The sequence below is a fragment of the Amblyomma americanum genome, chromosome 2, assembly GCF_052857255.1.
Source record: "Amblyomma americanum isolate KBUSLIRL-KWMA chromosome 2, ASM5285725v1, whole genome shotgun sequence".
Lineage (NCBI taxonomy): Eukaryota > Metazoa > Arthropoda > Arachnida > Ixodida > Ixodidae > Amblyomma > Amblyomma americanum.
This window is the reverse complement of record NC_135498.1, coordinates 178,134,311-178,145,770: the sequence shown is the minus strand read 5'-3', so window position 1 is coordinate 178,145,770 and position 11,460 is coordinate 178,134,311.

Sequence of the window (11,460 nt, the reverse complement as noted above, 5' to 3'; positions counted from 1 at the left end):
GAATAGACATGTGCATACTTTCTTCAGCCAATTACTCTGGCGAATCTCGAACCGCTCTAATAGAAATAGTCTGGCAGATTAGTCTCGCTGACGCCGTGACAAGAGAGTACATTTATTGGTGGTATGTTGGTGCCAGTGTATGCAGCTAAAGAAAATACTTTTGCTAAAGTGCGGATTTGAACAACAAAATATTAACATTGTCTGAAGTGGGAACAACGCTGGAGATAGGAACGGTTCCACGTGTTCTAATATCTTTCTTTGATACTCTGTTGCGAACAATTCTGTTGAGACTATCAGGTGCAGAGCTGTGCAAGAACCACGCGCCAATGTGGTACTGAAAGCACCGTTTGGCCATGTCTAGTCACGCCTTGGCGCCTGGTTCTGGATCGCATCCGGAATTATCTGATCTGAGTGCGCCTTACGAGCTCTTAAGCACTGTGGAACAATTTGTTGTTACTTTTTCAGGCAGCGAAAATGACTTACGTGGATGCGGTCGCGCGTTTTGTGGTCGCAGCCACCGCTCTCGTCCTGCGTAAGCCATTTTCCTTTCTTTTGAACGCGGCAGAGATATGCATGACTGGGCTGGGAGAGATTACAAATGTACACTTTCCTTCGTTTCCATAATATTGTCAATAGAAGTTCCAAACAGCCAAATTAGGCACAAGCGAGAAGTCATGTGATTGCGCTCTTAATTTCTGTGCTCTGACTGTAGCACTGCGTCGAATGCTGGACGACAGGTATTGAGAGCTTGAGATCTGGAAGCGTATTGCACTGGAACTTGAATAAACGGCGTTTGATCGACTATTTATGCCGGCATGGAGTAATCTCAACCTATATAGTACGGTGAATTCAGAACAGGTACATCCCAGAACTCCAAGGTGCATCAGTGTTTCCTTCAGCAGTGTTCCTGAGCGGACATGAGGGAAAAAAGAAAGCGCAATGTGCTGGATGTGCTGCCAGGAATCATGAAACTTGGAACAGTGAAAAGGCACATGCTGCGAATGGAAGTGATACTGCAGTCATTCAGTATTTTTAACGGAACGCAGGGTGGTTCAGCGGTGGGGAAGCAGGACGCATTTGCATCATAATAGATTCGGCCACGTCAGGAGGATTCCCAGGTTTGCAAATAACTACACTATGCAGCTTATATTTGACCGGTTTGGTTAAAGAATGGATTTATATTTAAAATTGGGAAAGGGTGTAGTAAACAAAACCCAAAATGTGTTCTGCGTATAGCTCAGAAATTAATTATTTTTGTACTGCAAATTGCGCATAGCAATATTTATGTCACTGAGGTGCACAAAAGATCCTCGGAGGATTTGTGAACGCGGTGCGTCGACAGTGACGCGTCGGACGGCGGAGCGCTGCACGTGCCAGCCCAGTGTTGCGCGGGTGCACGTGCGAAGGGTGTGTGCGAGGCGACGGCGACAAAGAGCGTGGCGAGCACGAGGAGCGGAGAGCTCACGCGTCAGAACACCGAGTTGTACAGGAAGGCAGAGCAGCACAGCTCGGGCATTCAAGCGTGGAGGTGGCAGCCGTCGAACATTGGCTCTCTGCTGCCGTGACCTCAATTTGATCACCGACGCAAGCCTCCTGTTTTCCTTGCAAGTGTGGGGGTGGCAGCCTATGGACTGAGGGTTCGTGCTGTCGAGAGGCACTCTGGGATACCCTGTTTCAAACCTCTGGCGTTTCGTGACACCATCGACATGACCTGACTGCGTTTTTCCTGCTGCTGCCAAGTTCTTCGGGCTCTTGACGGGAAACCACCGGCGTCTCTCTCTGTTCCTCTCCGCTCCTAATACCCCCTGGCTCTCTTCCGTCGCTTCGTTCGACGCAGCGCCAGCGACGCGTCGCCCTACACACACCCGCATTCACCCTGTCTTCAAGGCATCCCTGCTGCACCTGGCACGCTCAGTACCTGGTGAACTCTTCTTTTTTCTGTCGTGTTGTACGCACGTCGAATGTGTGTTTCCTTGTCTGCTTTTTATGGGCATCTTTTCCTCTAAATTATAAATACGGCTTCGTTTTGTTTCCTTTGACCTCTTTGTTCTCTTGTCCTCTTGTTTGAATCTGCACGCGACAGCGTTCCCCTTAGGAAAGTCGGGGACGCGCTACCAATACGCGACAATTGGAGGCCGCACGACAGGGCGAAGCCGTTTAACTTATATTGAGACATTTTTGTTTAGAATAAGAACACAGTGAGCAAGCTAAAGCGGTAATGGAGTTAGTGAATGAGTTAGCGTTAAACGATGCCGAGTTGCGCACATGGGTGGCTGCCGAGCAAGAGAAGAAACGCGTAGCACGTGCAGCCGAACGCGAGCAAGCCAAGGCGCAAGCAGAGGCTGGAGAGCTGATTAAAGCGCTAATTAAATCTTGCAGAAGCTAGTGCGTGTAATCTACGGGACCCTAAGTAGCGGTTAGCCCACACAAGTTGATCCCGCCTTTCGGCAATCTCAGGTTTACTTAGATGCATACCTCAAACGTTTTGAGCGTATCGCAGAAGGGCACAGCTGGCCCAAGGAAAAATGAGCTACAGCACTGAGTATGTCTTTGACTGGGAAAGCTCTCCATATGTTCGGCCGACTGTCCCTAGCAGATTCAATGAATTATGATTAGGCAAAACTAGTCTTGTTTCTACATTTTCTGTTTACGCAGAAGTTTATCGCGAAAGGTTTCGTGAAAGTAAGCCTCTTGATAAAGAAACAAGCAAGCAATACGCAGCACGTTTGTTCAGTCATTTCGATCGATGGGTCGATATGTCGAGAACGGCCACAACGTACGATGATTTGCCTGACTTGGTGGTGGCCGAACAGTTCACGAGGAACTGCCATAGTCGTCTGGCCGTTTCCCTTCAAGAAAGAGGGTGCAAGACGCTGGACAAAATGGCTGAGGCAGCACACAACTTTCCAGATGCCCAGAGGCAAAGAAATTGGTATTCGTTCAAAGAATCGTTCGAGGTGGGCGTCCCGAGAGAAAAGGGTGTTCCATCAAATAGACAGTCAGGAAACTGCCTCATTTGTAACCGACCGAGAAACAAGGCTGCCGACTGTCGGTCTAAGCAAAGCCAGCTTTATAGCGTTTATTGTCGAAACACAGGGCATGATGCAAGTTCCTGCTCAAAAAAGCTTGAAAAGAAGAAGCAATCGTCCTGTTGTGTTCAGCCAGAGTGTGTTGCACCCGAAACAGTGTCCACAGCTGCAGATAGGCTTGAAGCAGCTGAGGATAAGGTGGTTGTCCGACTTGTCGGGAAAAAGCCTGCAGATGTCCAACACATGCCTGTACTAGAGGGCGAGCCCCGAGGCCTAGCTGTACGTGTTTTACTGGACACAGGGAGCAATACAGTGTTGGTGCGGAGAGCCCTAGTTCTTGACTAAGCTCTCACCGTCCCGAGATCTACGGTGTTCCTTGTTCATGGTAGTCTTCTGGAAGTTCCCGAGGCAGAAGTCTATATCGCTTCCCCTTATTTCACTGGCACAGCCCTGGTCAAGTGCAGGAAGACACCTTTGTACGATGTCATAATTGGAAATTTACGAGAGGCCCGTGAGCCGCCAAATACAGATATTAATTGGAAGAAATTGCAGGGCGTTCTAAATTATGTCCTGGCATAGTCAATGACGATGTTGCGAGTGAAAATATAAAGGGCGAGGGCCCAAAAGTTGTGTTGGCCGGAAACAAAGTTTCTGAACGAAGGAGGGAAAGTACTGCTTTAAGAGTTGGTCCCGTGAGGTTTAGCAAGGAATTGCTAGAAAAACAGCAAAGGGACGATGAGTGCTTGAAGGCGTGTTGGGTGAAAGTAGGGAATGTGTTCCATGGCAAGCACGGCACTTCGCACTCGTATTCTGTTGAAAAGGGTTCGCTGTATTACCTCTATTAGCTCGTCTCTGGCGGTGATGTTCGACAGGTAGTACTTCCCAAGTCTTGCCGATCGCGGTGTTAAGGCTTGCCCACGATAGCCCGCTGGCGAGGCATCTAGGCATAAAGAAGAATACAGATCGAGATCTGGGAGAATTCTACTGGCCAGGAGTGCAGGAGGAGATTAAGGGCTATGTCAGGTCCTGCGACACCCATCAAAGGATGTGCCCTAAGGACAAAGTAAAGAATGCTCCGTTGGGACGCATGCCCCTTATCGAGACTGCATTTGATTGGGTCGCTCACAAAGTGGGACACAAAAGTTTCTCACAAAGTCGGACAGCCGGAAAAACCGGACTTGCCCAGGACCGCAGTGATGCTCTGAATCGCTTCTGAAGAAGGACCTTAGTGTTGAACTTGACGCAGGTTAGAGCGTAAGAGCCTTGGTTCGAACTGTTCACTTGGGAGTGAAACACGAACCACTTTTGCAGGCTGAGTTGTTCGAAACTGGGTTTGCCCCCAAGGGCGCAGCGTGGTTTGCGGAGCCTATTCCAAGCACACATCTCCGAAGAAGCCGGGCGCCGGGCCGGGGGTGGCTTGTACCTACTTTTACTGGTGAGTACAAGCCACCACTTCCGAAATGTTGAGAGAGCTCAATGATCTCTTAGCAGTGAAACATCTCAGCACGACCCCTAACCATCCAAGGTACAATGGGATGGTAGATATATTTAAAGGCACACTCAAGCACATGCTGAGGAAACTCAGTTAGGAGCAGCCCACAACATGGGATCGTTATGTCACTCCACTTCTGTTCGCATACAGAGAAGTGCCGCAGGCGAGTCTGGGGTTTCCTCCGCTTGTGTTGATATTTGGACGACATGTGCTAGTACTGCTCGATGTCCTGAGAGAGTTCTGGACAAGGGAAGGGCTGGGAGAAGACACGAAGACGATACATAATTATGTTCCTGATCTAACAGAACGTCTCGAAGAAACCGTGAGAGAGGCACATCCATATCTGCTGCGTGCTCAACAGTCTCAGAAGAGATACTGTGATAAGAACAGCAGGAAGAGGCATTTAAGGGTTGGAGATCGTGCCCTCATTCTATCGCCGAGCAGCCACATTAAACTGCGGACGCAGTGGAAAGGTCCATTCGTGGTTTCTGGCAAAAAGAACGGCGTGGTATATTGGATAGACTTGGGCCACAGTAAGAAGCTATTCCACATCAATATGCTCAAACGCTACGAATAGCGTGCGTCCCCAGAGACAGTGCAGTGTCATCGTTCTTCGTAATCAAAGAAGGTGTCAGAAGAACAACGGCCTTCACTTAACACGCACCACAGTAAAGAAATTGAAGCAGTGCAGATCTCCACCAAGCTCGATGACGAAAAACAGCAGGAGAATCGGGGCTTACTTGACACATGTGCAGATATATTTTCGGAGATTCCTAGGAAGACTAATATTGTGGAGGGTCAACTCAGGCTCTCGACTTCTGAAGTCGTGAATACCCCGCAGGAGCCTTTGCCTTTTGCCATGACGGACGCCGTTGAAAAAGAGATAGACGAGATGATCAGATTAGGTGTCACTGAAAGTTCAAAATCTCTACACCATTCCCCCATCGTTCTGAATAAAAAGAAAGACACCTATCGGACTTGCATCGACTTTCGACGGATCAATAATGTTCTTGTGTCTAATGCAGAGCCCATTCTAAGAACAAATGGAATATTAACCGAGGTTGGAACCAAGGTGTACTTTCGAAATTTGACCTGGCTAAAGGCTACTGGCAAGTACCCTTAGAGGAAGCATCGAGAACAAAAACAGCGTTCTTTACCCAGTCCGGTCACTATCAGTTCGTCTATATGCCCTTCGGCTTTAAGACAGCATCGGCTGTCTTTACGCGCCTGATGCGCACACTGTTACAAGGCATAGACAATGTCGTACACTAGATCGACAATGTTCTCGTGGCAACCAATAATTGGGAACAACATGTTTGGACTTTGAACAGGCTATTTAGTAGGGTGCGCGAGGCCGGCTTCACGATCAAGCCACCGAAGAGTAAAATCGGTGCCTGTTACGGACCTCCCCGGCGAACACTCGAACCGAAAGTGTGGACTAGGCGACAGGTGTACCCACACAGACGCACATTTAATACACCCTACGTTACACATACATAGCACCCAAAACTAACAAAACTAACACAAAACACAGACTATAAATATACACGACCAGGGAACACTGTTACCAGAGTCTACTACTAGCGCTCTACTGTTAGCGGTCGGCGTTCGTGCTCACGCGCTTGGTTCGGTGTGGCTGCGGCGTTGTATGGGTCCAGTAGCCGGCGTCGAGTTATCGTTCGACCTGCTGCGCCGGGCGTCGCTTGCTGCGTCGTACAAGCTCCCGGTATAAGATCCCGTGGAGGTGATGCCGGTGTTGTTGGCGTTGGGGGCACCATCCAGATACGTGGCAACAGCGCTGGAGACACCGCTGGCCGTAGCAGGTGGTAGCGTCCTCAGTTAACTCCCCGGAACGTTCTGAGACGGCAGCAAGTCCACGGTGCGAAGCCGTAGAACGCGAGCTCAACGGAGCAGTAGCCGGCGTCGCTCTCTTCCAGCCGAAGGGTCGCTGACCCGCCGGAGCCTCTGCTTCTCTGATCTTCCTCCCCGTGTCTCGGTCTCCCTCGCCCTTTTTTAGCCTTGCGTTAGTCTACGTAAGCCTTGTCGTCGTCTTCTCCTTCTTCTCTTTTCCACCAATCACCTGTCTCCACCTCACCGAATGCTTCTTCTTCGTCTTCATTAGTCGTCGGTTAATCCACGTCGTTGTTATTGCCAACCTCTTCGTCTTCTTCACACCTCCTTCCTTCATAATATTATTTTAGACTTCCTAATATATGTGACAAAGGCACCCTCTCTCGAAAGGGTTTCCATGAAAAACCGCTCACGTCATCCTCATCTTCAGGCCATCTAGAAAACCTCTGTGGCGATCTTCTGTGGCGATTCTGGACCCAGCGCACAACACACCGCAGACGTCCAGTACACACCAAAAGCACATCACTAACACAGCACTCCAAACTGCATTTTCAGAACATTAACACACCAGTGCCGTTGTCTGTATGGTGTCCTTAATAAGCTTGTTGATGTCCACAACACACTTCCTTGTATATTCGCATAATACCAACAGTAGCAACACCAACAAGATAAATCCTTGAGATGGATTAGCACAGCAACAAGATACATCCCACAGATACCTAGAGCTGTTAAGTTGGCCCTACTCATGAAGTCCGCTCCAACGTTATCTCTGCCTTTATGTTCCACCTGAAATGAGTATTCTTACAAGGCCAAACTCCATCTTATGACTTTACGATTGTTCATTTTGTCCTTGGTTAAATATTGTCACGACCTGAGGAGCCGTGCAGGTAGACGTCGGGGGGAACAGAAGGCTAGGCGCTTTAATCAGACAGCCAGGGTCCAAAGCACAGAGCCAGAGCGCCTCGGGAGCCAACCAACACTTCGTCGTCGTCTTTGACTAAGCGTGGAGGCCGCGCGGCGCGTTCGGCACGGGGCAATATTCAAGTGGCTGATGATCCGTTTGAGTTTTCTAAATGCCTCCCATAAAGATAAATGTGGAACATCTTTACTGCCCACACCACCGCCAAGCATTCTATTTTAACAGTGGAGTAGACGCGTTCATTAGCCGATAATATCATACTTGCAAAAAATACCGGATGTAGCACGCGATTGTCTTCCTGCAAGAGTACGGCTCCTAAATCTCCGTCTGATGCATCAGTGCGAAGCAGAAAATATTTATGCAGATTCGAAGCAAGCATAACGGGCGGTTTCGCCATATGCCATTTTAACATCACGAATGAATTATCATGTTCAGCAGTCCAATTCAGCTTATTGCTTGCCCCCTTCTTAGTGAGTTCGACAAGCGGATCGGCTAAGTGGGCATAATTGGGAATAAAGTCCTTGTAGTACACCGTTAAACCTAAGAACGACTGTACCTCTTTCTTGGTCGTCGGTGTCTGGGCCTGCTGTATATTGTCCAAGATGCCGTCTTTCGTCGCGATACGGCCCATCCCCAGCTTGTGTCCGAGAAAAGAAACTGCTTCAAAGCCCATATTTTGCAAGCTTTATGGTCAACCTGGCTTGCTGAATTCTATCAAATAGTTTTTCCAGCGTAATTTTATGCTCTTTCCACGTATCTCTTGCCACAAGGATGTCATCGATATAGTTTTCAGTATTCGGAAACCCATCCAAAATCTTCCTCATCAGTTTCGTCATAATTGCAGATGCTGTCTTCAAACAAAAGGCATGAACTTAAACTGGAATAAACCCGCCGAGCACGAAAAGGCAGTTTTCTTTTTAGACGAATCTTCCATTGGTATTTACCAATACGGTTTAGCAACGTCAAATTTAGAAAAACTTATTGTGAGCCACCTTAGCCCACACCACGTTCGTTCCTGGTATAGGTTCGGCATCAGGTACTATGATGTCAGTTAGCCGAGGAAAATCTACACACAGTCGGTCAGTACCATCGTGATTTTGGACAACCACGAGAGGCGCATTGTATGCTGACCATGACCTCTCAATCACACAAAGTTCCAACATTTCCCGCACCTAATTTTCAATAAATTCTTGATCTACTAGAGGTAGTGTATATTGCTTCACGCTGATTGGTCTATCTGTAGAGAGACGTAGTTTGCAACATATGACATCCGTTTTGCCCGGCACATCCGAAAACACACCCTCTTGCTTTGGAGTTGGGCCTTTTCTGTGATCTTCAGTCTTTATTCAATTTGGCGTTTATTAGCACCTTATCCCAACCTCCACTTTTCTTCCCGCTGCACGTGGGCAACTCGGCAACATCATCTGTCTCCTCGGCTACTGCTGAGCATGCTACCTTGGAAGCACATTGTGCGGTAACTCTTTCTTCATACCTTTTTCAAAATGTTTGCATGGAAAACCTTCTTGGTGTTATTTATCAATAACTTATATAACATGTCATTTTTCTTCTGCGTCACAAAGTAAGGGCCTTTCCACTGCATCAGTAACTTATTATGATCTGTGGGTAGCAGGATAAGAACCCTGTCGGCCGGATTCAGATTTCTGTGAGTGGATGTCTTGTCATAGTATCTCTTGTAGCTTTCGCGCGCACTTTCAAAGCCTTGATGTGCCAGTCTGCTTGTTTCCTGCAACTTGTCATGCAACTCAAGAACATATGTTTATGTTGTCTTGAGATCTGATGCATTCTCCTTATTAGCCCACAGCTCCTTGAGTATTGTAAGTAGACCTCTAACGATTCTCTCATACAACATCTCGAATGGCGAGAAACCAAGACTCGTTTGCGGTACTTCGCGGTGAGCGAACAAAATAGCTGGGAGATATCTATCCCAATCAGTAGGTCTCTCCTGTCACAATTTCTTGATCATATTTTTCAGGGTGCCGTTCAATTGCTCTACAAGCTCATTACACGTGGGATGGTAAGCCGTTGTAATTAACTGCCTTACTGACAAAAGGCATTTAACCTCCTTCAATAATTCCGATGTGAAGTTCGAGCCCTGGTCACTCAAAACTTCCCTAGGGAACCCATAACGCGAAAACATTTCCACAAGACCCTCCGCCACTTGGATACTGTCAAGTCTTCAATGAAATAGAGTCAGGATAACGAGTGGCCACGTCAACCAGCGTAAGCACGTGTCTATTGCCTTTGGCGGATACTGGAGAGATTGGCCCCGCAATGTCAATAGCCACTCTTTGAAACGGTAGGTCGATGGCTGGCATCTTGCCCAAAGGTACGGGACCAACTCTTCCTTTCGGAATTGTGTGCTGGCACACGTCACATGAGCGAACAAAGCGTTTAACGTCACTCTGGACCCCTGGCCAGAACTCCTCGGGGATCCTAGACACCGTTTTTTGAACACCCTGGTGTCCGTCCATATGGGCGTCATGTCCTAAGCGTAGCACTGCCTCTCGCATATCTCTCGGTAACACTAGCTGTTGGACCCGCCTTCCTGAGCTAATTATGCATTCCCTGTGCAGAAAACTATTAACCAATTCGAATGACGTACGACTGTTCTTCGTTTTCACTTTTTCCCCGACTCTTTCGGGGAAACTTTCAAGCTTTCGGGTCTCCTATTTGCTTTATTTCATTTTCGCCTGGTGTGACGCTGAGACAAATCATAACAGGAGTAGAGAGCGGACGCTGTGCTGCTCGGGCTGTCGCTTGAGCTCTTTGTCTCCACTGCCGACGAGAAACAGACTGCACGCGTGTGACCTGTCGCGGGTCTTTCCTCCTTTGGGTGTTCTTCAACGCCGAGCATCCTCCACTCGCGATGGGGTCTTCGACACTTCGTGTAGACGTAATGTTTCTCAAAATGAGATCCTAAATGGGTTGGTCTACGCATTTTGCCACTTCCTGTTCAGTATAATATGGCGTGGACCCTACAATATTGACTTCAGGAAGGTACCTTGCTGTCGTATCTACAAGAGTGGCATCTGATGCTTCCCTGTAAGATCCTTGTCCTTCACCAGGCTTCTCCAAACCAAAACTGTGTTGGCTCCGCTGTCTCTAAGAACTAATATAGGACGGTCCCCTACCTGCCCAACCACGACCGGCATTGCTGCTTTCGACTTAGGCCGGTCCTCTATTCGCCCAACCACCACCGGAATTGCTGCTTTCGTCTCGGGTGTTCCACTCGCCGCCTCATTTCCCAGCGGGGTTTGCTCTCCTTTTAGCTGTGTAGCTTAAGGAGGTGTGACAAGTTCTGCCCGAGAGTCGAGAACGCAGGAAGCTTGGTCCTGCGCTCTGTATCGGCACTCATCCCGAGTACGACCCCTCCTCTTACAACCTTGACACGCAACCTGTGTCTTTTGGGCAACGCTGCTAGTCCGACAGACACCTGCACAGTGTCCCACCGTGCCGCAGAGAAAACACCTTACTGGAGCCTTAGGTGCACCGCTATATGCTATTGGTTTTGTCGCATCTGTCTCTAGGACCTTTTGTGTTTCCTCCCTTGCCTTCCTCATATTTCTCAAGCCTTGTGCCTCGAGGAATTCAAAACTCTTTTCCGTGTTTGACATATCAAGCCACCTATAAAAATAGTTGTTCAGCCTGCAGGAAACCTGCTTAGCGGTTTCAGAATCGTCAGGTTTCGCGGTCACGAAAACCCTCTTCCGTAAGCCTGAACGTTTGGAGGAGTGCCTTCTTGACTTTCTCGTAGTCCATGGAATCAGCAGCAGGCATCCTTTCAAACACATTCAGCCCCTCTCCAAGTAAACACATACTGAAGGCTGTGGCCCATTCACTGCGCTCCTATCCTTGCCCCAAAGCTGTCCTCTCGAATCGTTGCAGATATGCGTCCAGATCATCTCTTTTGTCATCGAAAGGAGCCATCACCGTCCTTGGACAAACTCTGGTCGGTCTAAGAGATTCTGTACCCGCTAAGGAACGCTGATCATTGTCCGTTGTCTCCTCATATCCTCCTGCGGCATGCGCCTATTCCCACAAAATAAACTCCTCCCGTTCTATCCTCCTTTTCTGCTGTTCTTCTGCCTCGCGAGCTCTTCTCTCTGCCTCGCGAGCTCTTTTATCCTCCTGCTCTTCTGCTTCGCGAG